The following is a 13,494-nucleotide window of genomic DNA, read 5'->3' on the forward strand; positions in this document are numbered from 1 at the left end:
GGCTAATTTTATTACTCCTTGGTACAGCTGCTGCAGTGAGCCTGGGAGCTGAAAGGAGCCCCTGATTTCTGCAGGTGACTCCTCTTTGGGGCACGTTGCACCCCTGCCTTGACAGGCACCGTGCCCTGACCAGGTCCCTACCCAGCTACCCGGGAATGAAGAGGGGATATCCTCCAACCCATTTGCTTTGCAAAATAACGCCTAATTAATGAAATGCAAGCATTCTGCTGTGAAAATAGTTTCCACCCAGCATGGAAATTACCTCAGCTCTCAAACATGCTGCCCTGACAGCTAGGTTGTACTATACATCAAAACTGGTGCCAGCGTTTCGCAGCGGTGTGATTGGGCTCGGATCAGAGATCAGCTCACCCATCAAGCGGGATTTCCTCTGGCTGGCCTCTTTTACAAGCACTGATTGGGATCTGCCTTGCCATTCCTGGTGAGACATCAGTAACTTTCCCAAGAGGTTATTAACACCAAGGAGGGAGCATCCTTCTTTTGAGAACCTCCTCAATGTGGTGTCTCAGGATGGCACAGTCACGCATCCCACTAGCTGAGAACCTGAGCTGCTCGTGCATGAGCAGCATCTGGCATCCTTCATCCCACCTGATTACATAAACCAGAGTGAAAAAAAAAAATTAAAATTAAACATAGCTGGACAGAGATGTCTGCTTTCCTATTTTTGCAGGGGGTCCTCTCCACCTGGACATGAGAATTGCTGTAGGAGTAAGGATGGATGGGAGAGGGAGAAGTCCCTCGCCTCTTCTCAGCTCTCTGTTTCCGTCAGACCAGCAGGGAATTAATTAATAGTTTTGTGGCTCTGTCAGGTTGGAATTGGCCGAGGGTGTAAAAAGTTACACCAAGGGGAGGGGGAAGGAGTAACACGCACACACAGGATGCTCCTGTGTATCCCACCCCATTAGAAAAGAGGGCTAATAACGTTTCCTGTTTTCCATTTTCGAGGCCAGAAACAGCAATGTTTCCCACTGCCTGTGGGAAATATCATTATTTGCTTCTGTAACACGGAGGAGAAATATGCTGGCAGCCCAGAAATGGGTTAGGTGGAGACACGTTTGGCACCTTTGGCAGTCACCTTACAGACACAGCTCAGATCCTCCTCTCTGCAGGGACTTTGCCTTCATGCAGAGGCTGGTACTGTCCTCACAGAGATTTAATCCAAAAGTAAGGCAGAGTTTATGTTCATTATTCTTTTTTTTTTTATTTTTTCAATGTATTTGGCCAGTTCAGTTCAAATCCACGACCAGGGAAACAATACATTTTTTCTTTATTACCAAGGAAGGGGAGAAACAAGTAGAGATTTATTTATTTTTTAATTACTATTACTTTCCTAAAAGTGATTTTCCTAAGGAAATGAGGCCTATTACATTAGCCGTGTGTGGAGGGGGAGGTCAGACAGTCACACTGCTAGGGAATGACCTCTGTGCAACATGCCACATGTTTGTAGTGAAGGCTGGGAGCATACAACCAAGATCTGAGGATGGGAGCAGACGGGTTCATTTTCTCCCCCTTGCAGTTGAAGACTTGGAGGATAAAGCCTGAGGATATAGAGCCCAAGTGGGCTTGTATTATATAAACATATATATATATATATATATATATATATAAACTTATAGCTTCAAACATGTAACATTCCTTACAGCCCCATGGGGGTGAACAAAATGCTGAGGACCTCAAACCTTTTATAGAGAACCCATACAGAGCAACCTCACTGTGAGTTATAGGAAAAGTTTCCACTGGATCCCTTGAATCATTGGACATGAGAAGTCAGCCATGGGACACTAACCCATATGATGAGGACAGGTGTTAATCTTTCTGCTCTTCCCTGAGCTCCTCATTTTCATCTTCAGTTTCACCATCCAGCCCTGGAATGAGTAAATTCAGGTAGATAACTGAAGGATAAGCACTCGAGCACTTAAGAGCAATGCACATTTACAATAACTGAATCATATAATAGCTACCCATGCATCCAAGGCCATAATCTCAAACGGCAGCAGCAGAAGACAAGTTAATAATAGTCATTGTTACATGATTAAATTAGGTAGACAGGAATAATTTTTGCAGGATTCATAATGGTTTTAATGATATTATTTAGTTACCAAGAACAATATATCTTCTCTATTCATGAGTTCCTGGAAATCAAGGATGTTGAGCTGTAAAATATGTTTTTAAAGACAGAGTTGCAAGCTACAGCCTCTCTGGAAGTTAGTTACATGCTGTATTGCAGTCCTACAGCTATTGAATTGTGCTTGCGCAGTAAGCAGGATGTCTTGGCTGCCTGGAGCAAGACTTGAATGGGAACACAGGGCCTGTGCCTGACATTTTGGGCAAGTTTTGGTTTTGAGCCAGGGTTTATGGAGGGATGTCAGCCTGGGTCAAAGCTCAGAGATCACTTGCTTCATTGCTTGGGAAGCGGTGCTGTTGTGGCATGGTTTGATATTGATGTCCTGCTCCATGGCTGCACCGTGTCCTCGACCCATTCACCTGCTGCCCGGCCCACAGGTAGTTTGTGTCTCCCAGGACATTTTGTGGCTGTGTGCCTCTCAGGACACCCTGCATGACATATATATACCTTCCTGGTTAACGTGGTGGCAACGTGGGCTTAAGGCTGGAGGTGGGAGAGGAGCACGATGTACACAAGCAGGCTGGCTCGGGACCACCAGAAATGGGACGTGCTGAGTACACTGCATCATCTGAAACATTTCGTGTCAACAGAGGCATTTTCCTAGAGCATATTTTCAGATTTGTAGAGTGCATTCTCTGCGAACCGCATAAAATGCACAGAAAATCTCCAGCTGTAGGGATGCCGCAGTGTGACAGTGCTGGCATCTGTCCACATCTTCGCCCTGCTGGGAGTTATTTCACGGGGAGGTCTGCTGTGCGGTGTGGAAATGTAAACCGAAATCAGGGAGGCATACAACAATAACAAAGAAAGGACGGTGAAGCATATTGAAACAGATCTGATAACTTTTCCCTCCTGCTGGTCCCAGTGAGAGCCTGAGATCTTGGTTGGCTGGAGCTGGACTGCACCAGCAGATACGTTGGGCATCTGTTGCTCCACCAGCGTGAGCCCAGCGGGGTGAAAGATGAGAAAAAGCAACTGGGAAGCAGAACAGAAAGCCCAGAAGAGCAGCTCAACATGTCCCCCTGGCGTGGGATCAATTCATGGCCCTCGATAAGACAACCAGGTCAGTGCTGAGACTTGATTTCACCAATGTTATCAAGAGGCCAAGCCGACACTTGTGCTGAAAGACCGGGGCCATGCAGGTGAATTTGCACTGCTGGTGGTAGATAGATACTTTTAGGCAGCTGACCACCCCCACTTGAAGAAAACAGCTGAGGAAAACAAAAGCTACAAGGCTAACAACTGGCAAGGAGCACAGGAGACACGTGCCCTGACTTCGGAGTACAGAAACCATCTCTCCATGTGGTTTGGAGAAACAGTGAATGTCAGAAACATCTGCGGCTCCCGAACTCCTCCTTTCACCACCTTTTAGTACGACTATATTCCAACAACTTTTGTCCCACTTAGCAGCCTGGTCCAGCCCGTGAGTGAAGACACCCGCCTTTCAGCTCTTCTTGTAAACTCGTACCTTCTCCCAAGAGTAAAATGAATTTGCTTTTGTTATGTTAACCGGAATAGACGTTTGCTCACACAGCGAGGCTGCTGACTGAATGCGTCAGTGCGGACGTCTCCCCATGCCAGCCTCCGCTGGCAGTGGGAGAGGAGGTCACACGAGGCTGTATGTAGATTTGTCATCAACTTTCAATTAGGATAACTGTTCTCTTAATTCCGTGATTAGATTTAAGCATATAATCCCAAAGCTGCATACAATAGGGAAAAGAAAAAAAAAATCAAAGGGAGGAAGTCACAGTGAAAACGTTCCTGACAACATTTGCAGATGTCTGCTATGCAAGAGGGTGTAACCCTCTCCTGGTGTCACCTGCAAGGGTTCACAAAGTGAAGGATGAGCTGCCGTCTGCGGCAGTGTGCAAATTCAGGATGCCCTAGCATTGTTAGTTGATTGCGAATCAAGGTTAAAACACAAAGTGCGGGGTGTTTTTTTATCTGAATTCAGCCAAAAAGTCTTCGTATTCTCGGGGGCCAAGAGATTTGTTTCTGAAAAAAAAAATGAGAGAGATAGCTGCAGTTATTAACTGCAAAGTCCTTGCAACGTCATCCTACCTGAGCAATTTCAGCAGTGTTTCTTTTTGAACGAATAACGTTATTTAACTTGTACATCTTAAGAGCTTCCCTTTTCCCCACATATATTTTAGGGAAGACAAAATAATTTACAAGGAGACAACAGTCAGCAAGTGCTGTGAATAGCTCTGTGATAATTCTGTCCCTGAATTCAATGGGGCTGTTTGAAATGTTCGTACTGGAGAAGGTACTGGAAAGGTGAAGGCTCTCATCTCAGAGGGTGTCACAGGGTAGCTGTTGGAGGCAAAAACGTAAATTTCATGGAAATTCGGCAAGTATCACATGCATCTCGTCCCACCGCACTTGTCCCATGCTGGAGTGAATCGGGGACACGGCTGGAGCTGAACTTCCAACCTCAGCCCTGCGGCTGTGTGCTCTGTTTGCCTGCTCCCTCTCTCGTGCTGGATGAATGTTATTCAGCATTATTAAAAGAAAACACGTAGAAAAAATGAAGCACAAGAAAGAATTTGTCAAGCAAATTTGGACCTGCCATTACAGTCCTTACTTGAGAAATGCTCAAGGAGGCAGCTAAAAGCCCTTCAGGTGGCAACGACAAAAGCTCTTTTGTGATGTCCCAGAAAGCAGTGACCACAAAAAATGTTACATAAGGTTGAGAAATCTGACAGCATTTCTGTTTGATGGCTTATTAATCTTCTCACAAACAATAATCACATTCCATTTCTCTCCACTGCTTTTCTGTCTCTATTAAGGCTCTTACGATGGCCTTATCTTTCCAATTTATTTCTGAAATAACACATATCAATCTGATAAGCAAACAAAAGGAAGTGCTGTCCCGGGGGGATGGAGGACCGCAGAGAACATCTCCAGCACATGCTCCGGTGATCTCCTAGCACATAGCACAACCAGGTCTGAAGGCTACCACACCCCACAAAGTCTTTCTATAGACTTTGGCGTGCTTTCAGGGAGGCCTCAGGAAAATGAAGAATAACTGCTCGGTGACACCTGATCGCCCGGTGAGTTAGAGGAGTGAAAACATTGTCTTAGGCCAAACGACCGAGTTTGTCTTTGCTTTACATAATCAAGCAACCTGGCAACAAATCCCCCGTCTGAATGCCCATCTGAACGAATCCGCAGCAACCAGCCCTCATGGCTGCAACCTGATCTTGGGTAAATCTTGAGGTTTCTCGGTGATTTTACTGGAGTTAAGTCATTTTCTGGAGTTCAATGCCCATTACCTGCTTGAAAGCATGGGACCGAACCTCATCCTGTAGTTATCTTGCAGTTTTGATGTGCATCTTTTCAATAAACAGGGTTTCTGTAGATTTGTGCTGATGTGGGAGGATGCTAGGCTGAAATACTTAATTTTTGACTTCTCTTTTTCTTGCTCCATACTAGCTCTGGTAGGAGACACCTAGTAGCAAAGAGCTGTCTCCCTTATCCCAAAGTAACAGGACAAAAAATGACTAAAAACAATTTAAGCTCAAGGGAAAATACTTTACTTAGCAGCATATCCTGTCCCTTGAAAGTGGGGCGTCCCTGTTGTTTGCAGAACAGTTGCATTCCTCCTGCCTGGCATTCCAAAAGAGCAAAGCATAGGTTTTTGTTCGTGGCCCTCGTGAGCCTGGCCTTGTTTTGTGCAGGGCAAAGCTCTCCTCTTGAGGAAGAGAGGGATTTCTGTCCTGACTCACATGTGGCTGGAGGTCACAGCGTGCGACGCAGGTCCCACCCCGCTGCCTCTGAAGCCCCGCAGGAACCACGCTGTGTCTAGGAAATGGTATCTCCACCCCCTAATTCTGAGGCCATCTCGGATGGAAAATCACAAATGCCATAATGAATAACCACAGGGCTGAGGAAAGCTCCCAGCGGAGGCAGGCTCCACTGCTGGTTAATTAGTCCAATCATTAGGGTGAATTTAATGCCATCTCTGAAATTCTGTTCCTGTCACTCCTGCCTTTGTTTAACCCAGAGCTGAAGAAGACATGCTTCTCCAGACAAAGAAGCTGGGATCAGGCTTCCTTGCAGAGAAGTTTTCCATGCTAATGATGCTGTTTTGTGCTAATGGCCTGAGCAAGGGCTTGCTTGGAAGATGATTTTTCGGTTCTTCTCCAGGGAGGATGACAAGAGCCAGAACAGCAGGGCATGGCAGCACGGCACACCGTGCCTTGTGCATGGAGTTGAACGCAGGAAAGGGGATTTTTTTCTGGGGCTCCACGGGTCACTTTGCTATTCTCCCAGCAGTAATTAAAGCCAGGCAAAATGGAATGGGAAATGAAGCCTCAGTTTTTCACAGTGGATATGAAGTTCTCCGAGGGCAGTGGAGTCCTCTCTCGCTTCACTTCTTGAGATCAAAGCTAAATGTCTTTCTGCAAGAGGTGCCCCAGACCTCCTTGCCTCCTTGCAGCCTCCTTGCAGGGCTAACAGGGTGAAATGGAAAGGTCTGGGCTATACAGGAGTTCAGGTCTTCCTAATTTAATAGTTTTGTCTAGCTTTAAGGTTATGATTTTATTGATTTAAGGAAAGCAGCAAAGAACATGTAAGCAGCTTGTTTCCTGACACTGTCCCACAAATTGGTCTGAAGGTTAATTTTCGTTCATGAAAAATACCATCTTTAAAAAGAAATAAAACAAACCAACAAAAAAATCAGGAACAGGATAAAAACAGGGAAGACTACTCTTTTGTGTGCAGGCTTGCAATGGGCTCTGGGGACCTGCTTCTTGCCTTTCAGATCTTGTTTGTACTCGCAGATTTGGACAAAGTTTTATGAAGACCACATAGCTCAGGGGCAAGCCCGCAGGTACGAGGTTTTGGAAGATGAGGTAAAGCACCAAAGTCCTGCCAAGATGGACTCGGCCTCTTCCAATCCCAAAGGATCTGTCTGCTAGGGTTTTGAAGTTACAGCTCCTCCCAAGGTAAACATCAGATGAGAAAAGGGAAAGGATGCCAAACCTTGCACTCAGATTCATAGACGAGGGTTTGAAAAGGGTTTCCTCACAAGTTTGCTTCAGGTTTCCACCACCACAGCTACCTCAAAGAAAGGGTGACCTAAAAAGCCATTCAGCACTGCAGGCTAGAATAAAATATAAAATGAAATAAAATGAAATAAAATGAAATGAAATGAAATGAAATAAAATGAAATAAAATGAAATAAAATAAAATAAAATAAAATAAAATAAAATAAAATAAAATAAAATAAAATAAAATAAAATAAAATAAAATAAAATAAAATAAAATAAAATAAAATAAAATAAAATAAATAAAAAATAAAATGGGTTGGGAGAACTTACCTTTGGTGGAGCTGGCCTCTAGGGGAAGGCTGGGAGTGTTGGAAAGGCAAGAAGCCCTCTGGACTTCTCAGGAGAGGTGGTGTTTGGGCACAAGCAGAGTGGACAGGAGGTTCAGAGCAAGGAGGGAAGCAGACAGATTATCAGATATCAAAGGGGTACATTTAGGAACCACATCATAGCTGCATCTGGAAAAAAAAAAAGGTTGCCAGTTTGTTTTTTTGTTGAAAATAGATGTGTAATGGTCAACTCCCAGAGGGCCTGGGCAGCATGTCAGCAGTTTTAGAAATTCATGGAATCAGATGATTTCACAGCAAAAGTGCTGTGATGCGAGCTCAGGTCAGGGAGAGCCCAGACGAGAGCACAACGTGTCAGAGAAAACACAACGCTTCCCTCGTTCATCCATTACCTCTCCGAAGCAAAACAGCAACCTTCAGGAAAGCTTGTGCAGCCTTGGCAGCAGCAACCAGAGCCCTGATGAAGAAGAGGGTGACAAGTCCTCCCTTTTGCTGGCCCTTGCCATGGAGCTCCTCAGCCTCGCGGAGCAGCAGAAGGTGCCAGGGCTGCAGGCTCCTGATGGTCAACATCTCCCTGGCATCAATGGAAAAAAAAAAAAAAATCCATACCCAGCAGGAGCTGGCCAAGTGATCTGTATTGCCATCTTTCACCCAGGACTCAGCAGCCTACTGCATGTCCCTGGCTTCTGGTCTGAGCCTGCCTGCCCTCCAGCCACTGCATTTTGCAATGGTTGTGTACCCAGGAGACTGCTGCTGTCAGGTCTCCCTTGGCTGCCCCATGGGGCGCTCAGAGATTAGGATGGAATTGCATCTTAACACGCATCTTGGGGTGAAGGGGGTGTTCCCGTTTCTTAAATTTGGGAATGATGGGGGTACCTAGTCTAGGAGGCTCAGGCTCTGCAATCAGCAGAGAATGCAGGGTGCACAGGAGAGCCCACTTAGTGGCCCGTATTTGCTGACTGCTTCAAGTGCCAAAAACATGAAGCTGCTGTGTTTGTTCACTCGTAGATGAAGTCCTGCAGTCTCTGGCTGCCAGGCAAGCCTTCAGTTTGTGACAGCTCCTGACTCCCCCAGCCCTCTCCAGCCGTCAATGCTTTTAGCCAGCATTGAGTGACTCCCCAGTTGGTGACTCCCCAAACTGCCCGCCATCCTCCAGTGCTGCTTTCAGCTCAGTCTTCCCTTTCCTACTTTCCATTTCCCTCACCCCCATGATCACATCAGCCCTCTGGTCACCAAAAGGCAGCGGGAGCCCGGGTTCACACATTTCCCACTGCCTCCCCCCGTTCCCAAAGCTTTCCCCAGTGCCCCTCTCCATGGGGCCAGCCCATGCCCATATGTCGCTGCTGTCTGCCTGCACGCTTGGCCCCTTCAGATGCATCCTCACTGCATGGCAATAAAAGAAGCAATAATTTTTCTCTATTGCAGAATTCCTTCCTTTGTCATTTATGACTTCCTGGCTCTTTGGGTCATCTGAAAGGTTTTATCGGTGGTGAATGTATGTTTTCTTCAGGTCGTTAATCCAAATGTTCAATAGCATGGAAATGCTTTCTGCCCAACCCCAGTGGAAACACAGCAACTGTATTTGTTACTGCATTTATAATTACACTCTGAATCCTATTAATTAGCTATTTTGCAAACCATTTAACAAATTCTGCACACTTTACATTCTAACTTTCATAACATTCAAATTAAAAACAGGACTAATTTGAAGCACCATTTTCTGAAAAATGTTCACAAAACCTATAAGATCAACTCTGTTACAGTTCTTTAAAAAATCAACAATCTTATTTTTTAAAAAAGACACAAATTCACTTGATGGTATTACTACTTGGCCTTAGTTTTGCTACCCTCCTTTAATTTCCTTCCTCTATTAATTATCCTCCTTTAATTTATTGCGTCCTGTGTGATATTCTGTATTATTTTGCCTGGGACCGGTGCCAGGCTAACAGACTTACTCTTTCCTAGGATATCCCATTTACGTTTTGAAAAACACAGTTACAACATTAGCCGGACTCTCATCTTTCAGAACCACCCAAAACAACTGAAAAAACACATCATTAATGTTCCAGAGACCTCCTCAGGCGGCCCTTATAAAACTCTTGGGTGCAGTTATCTAGATGCAGCCGTGTCAAGAATTAATAGCTGCTGCCCAAGCCCCCCTTAGGGGGTTACTGTTGGAATGGAAAGCATTTCACCATCTCGGCAGTGATTACATTATCTGGCTATTCCCAAGTACAGAGCAGAAATATTTATGGAACTTTTCTGCCTTCATTATTATTAACACTTTTTTTCCATTCTAAATGCAATTGCTAACTTATTTTGGCTTTCAATGTCATTTAAAGACTCCCCGTTGTCCTCAGCCCTCCTGGCTGTCGATCTCTCCGCACATCCTTTCTCTCTGTGACCACGGGGCTTCCTCAGTTTCCCCCACAAGACACGTAAGGTGCTCCATAGACCTGCAGAAGGTGACCTGCTGATCTGTTCCCCCCAGGGATATCACTGCACCTTTCACCTCTGAGCTCTTGTAGGGTCGCTTTTGGCTCTCTGCCTCTGCACCAGTGGCCATACAAACACCATCCTGCACAAGGACCTACAGGGCCATGGGTGTAAGAAGCTTTACAGGCAGTCCCAGAGCCATCCAGCAGGTGGTCAGAAGAACCATCCTCACTGAGGAATTGAGAAGGCACATCTGGGAAGGGACTTTTTTTGCCATACATCATAAAGAGACTACCAGAGCTCCAGCAGCAATTGGGCAGCTTAATGGGAGAAGCTCCATTATGCATTATTAAATACAAAGAAAAAATTTTACCCATTCTTTAAGGGTAAAGAAATTGGTTGCAAGTTGCTGGAGGCAGGAGAGCGGCATGTCCCCGTGGTGGCCCTGCTCTGATGGAGGCACTTCGCTGAACATCTCCTATGGACCAGTGCTACCTGCTGGAGCCCTGACCTTCTGGCTGCTCACTCTCAGTGTGTCCCGGACCTGCAGTATATGCCCAGGGTAAATATCTTCCGCTGATATATTTTTCACACTCCAATTTGGAAAATGATATATCCAAAAGAAATACAAACGCTGTGCTGGGAAAAAATGGAACTGATTCACGCTCAGTGTTCAACACTCAAGTAGGCGTGTTATGAGTAAACAAGGTAAGACCTTGGATGTTAAAAGGAAGGGTTTATTTCTGTTCGAGGAATATTTGATCAAGCCAGCAACCAAATTAGCTTCAAAGGCCCTGGGAACATTTGAAGTAAAAATCTTTTTATATGTAGGCACTCTTCTCAAATAATGGCTGCTGTGAGTAAACAGTATCTGGGCTTTCTTACTCCATCTCTTTTATATATATGTCCATCTATTTATATAAAGTCCATTTCTTTTTATATATATTTATATATTACATATATATATGTAATGAATTACTGTGGGTAACATGTGGAAAGCCCTATTCTTCATTTATATTAGAACTCCTTAAAACTCTCACAATATTATTGCAAGGGAAAAGGCACTGCAGGCTCCTGTTTGATTTTTTTTTTCTTTTTCCGAGCCCTTTAAAGCCTAGGTGAAGTGTGTAGAGCTGCCTCGCCTCTTGCACAACCCTTCAGACGGCTCGGCCCCTCTCTGGCTCCCATTAAAGCAGTCCAGAGCCTCCCCTTGCAGCATCCCTCAACCCTGGCTTTTGTGAACATGAAGGAAAGAGATGCTAAATGAACAGAGAACAAAACAATGGCCTAAGACAAAGTCACACTAAGAGCTCTTGTGCCGTTGCTTTGCTGAAGAAGCAGTTGGCTTCCAGAATATTCCCTACAACCCTCGAGTTGACCAGCACACCAGCATTTGGATGTGTATAACGTATTTTACCTTTTTATGTGATTTTCTAAGTTTTGTTGCAGTTGCTGCTCTCGATGTTGTTAACATGAAGTACATGAAATACAGGGCTCCTCAGCCTTGGGTTTTGCCATAGTTTCTTACAATTAGGACATCTGCAAAATTAGAACTAAAGCAAGAATGAAACTGCCATAAAAAGAATCAATTTCTATTCAGAGTATTTATAAATCTTTGTTTCAGCTAAATCTTCATTTATTCAGAAGTCCCCTTTAGCAGAAGGAAGCTTTTTTATTTTTTTTTTATTTTTATTTTTTTTAATTAGCATAGCTCTCCTTTCACCTTAGGGACAAGAAAACTTTCCGTTCACATCAAAGCCAGACCGTGGCTAGAAATATCACTGCTTCTGTTTCTAATGCTAACAAAAAACAGAGGGGAAGGTGCACCATACAAAACCAAGGAGAACAAAAGAGAAAACAGCAGCTCAAAGACATCCTGAGCCAAAAGTGAGGTCTTGGGGTTTAAGTCTTCAACGGCATTTTTATTATCTTAATTTTCCTAGTTGTTCACCCCGACCAAAAAAAAAAAAATAAAGTTATAGGGCAGGTTGAGGAGATGGGGCACCCTGCCAGGACGTCTTGCTGATGGGGAGGAACAGACAGGAAAGATTCTCCCTGGGAGGAGGTAGATCCAGGAGAAGGTTCCTGTTTTCTGGCACAGCTATCACTGCAAATCCCGGAGGGTGTTTGGTGGGGAGTCTGCTGAACGCGTCCGCACCAGGCAGCAGGGAGGAAGAGAGATGGAGGGGACACCTCCACTGAGCTCTGCGGAGGAATCCCCGCCTGGTTTAACATCCTGACCTGGGGAAACAGTGCCTTGTGGGTTCGGGAGGACCGTGGTGAGGGCGAGCAGTATCCTCCTGGGCTTTTATCCTGCAGCTCCTAAAGGAAAGGTCACCGGATTGTGGGGAGGAAGGGGGGCTCAGCTGGGCGGGGGAGGATTCAGCACTTGGCAGGCACAAGCTCCCTGCACAAAGCTTTTCTAACGAGGAAAAGTCAGAAACAAATACCAGGCGGGTAAGAAACCCAGTGTACAGAGCAAACATTTCCTCCTTTCGACTTCCCAGCAGGGAAGCTCGAAGAGTGAAATGAAACGGCGGCTGTGCAGGTGTTTGCTCCTCTGTTAGCATGCAGTGATGGTGGTGAGCCTGGAAACGTGCAGCTCCGTAATGAGCCGGTGGCTTAGAGCGATGTGCAAAACTGGGAGACCTTACACATGTGGCTACCAGCCCAAAGAGTCCCGAACAAGACCTGCAGATAAAACCCAGCTTCTGGAAATGTGGAGCTGAGGTGCTGGGAGGTGTTCTCTGCTGCAATCACCCCGTGATAAGGCCCTTACACACTGCAGTGTTTGAAACAAATGCGAAGAAAATAAATGTTCAAACCCCTTTGCAGTGTTTGATAGCCACTCTGTCTCCAAATCTCATCATGGACAGGACTGTGAGACTCTTTGTCAAGCCAAGCAGCACTTAAACTGCACCAATTATATGTTTAAAGGCTGGTCAAGGCCAGAAGAAACTCAGGACTACATTTTCTCTGCCTCGTTGGTGGGGCTGGAGCTCATTCCACCTCAGTTCGGAGAGAGAAACGGCTGGCAGGGCAACTTCTTTGCCTCCATTGAGACACTAAATCTTGGTTTTCCTGCGCTGTCCTCCCTGGATCTGAACCCCCTGCATTTGTGGATGTTCTGGGAAAGTGGCAAAAGACATCTATTCACAATAGGATTGCTGGAGACAGCTGAGGGATGGTTTCCTGGAATGATGGAAAAGACTTCTTTGTGGATATCTGGCTGGAGTGCTTCTATTTGAGTGATGATTTGGTTGCTCCTGGGGTTTTGCTGAAACACCAGTTATATGCTAAGTAAGGCATGCTCACCCTCATACGAGCATACTTTAGTATTATTTGAATAGAAAGAAACTGGAGAATACTAGGGCTGAATAAATGCAACAATACATGGCTGAAGGCAAGTAGATTTGGGTTGGGGAAGGGCCCAACTAGGAGGTATCTATTCCTTTTCATTTTAAAGGTTTAAATTCACAACCCAGGGTGTTGTTACAGTGCTGTGTGTCTCTGAGGCGAGACGGAAAGTGCACCCTGGCCTTCCCTGCGGGGCACGAAAGCAGAGCCATACCCACAG

The sequence above is a fragment of the Anser anser genome (assembly GCF_964211835.1).
Source record: "Anser anser genome assembly, chromosome: 4".
NCBI lineage: Eukaryota > Metazoa > Chordata > Aves > Anseriformes > Anatidae > Anser > Anser anser.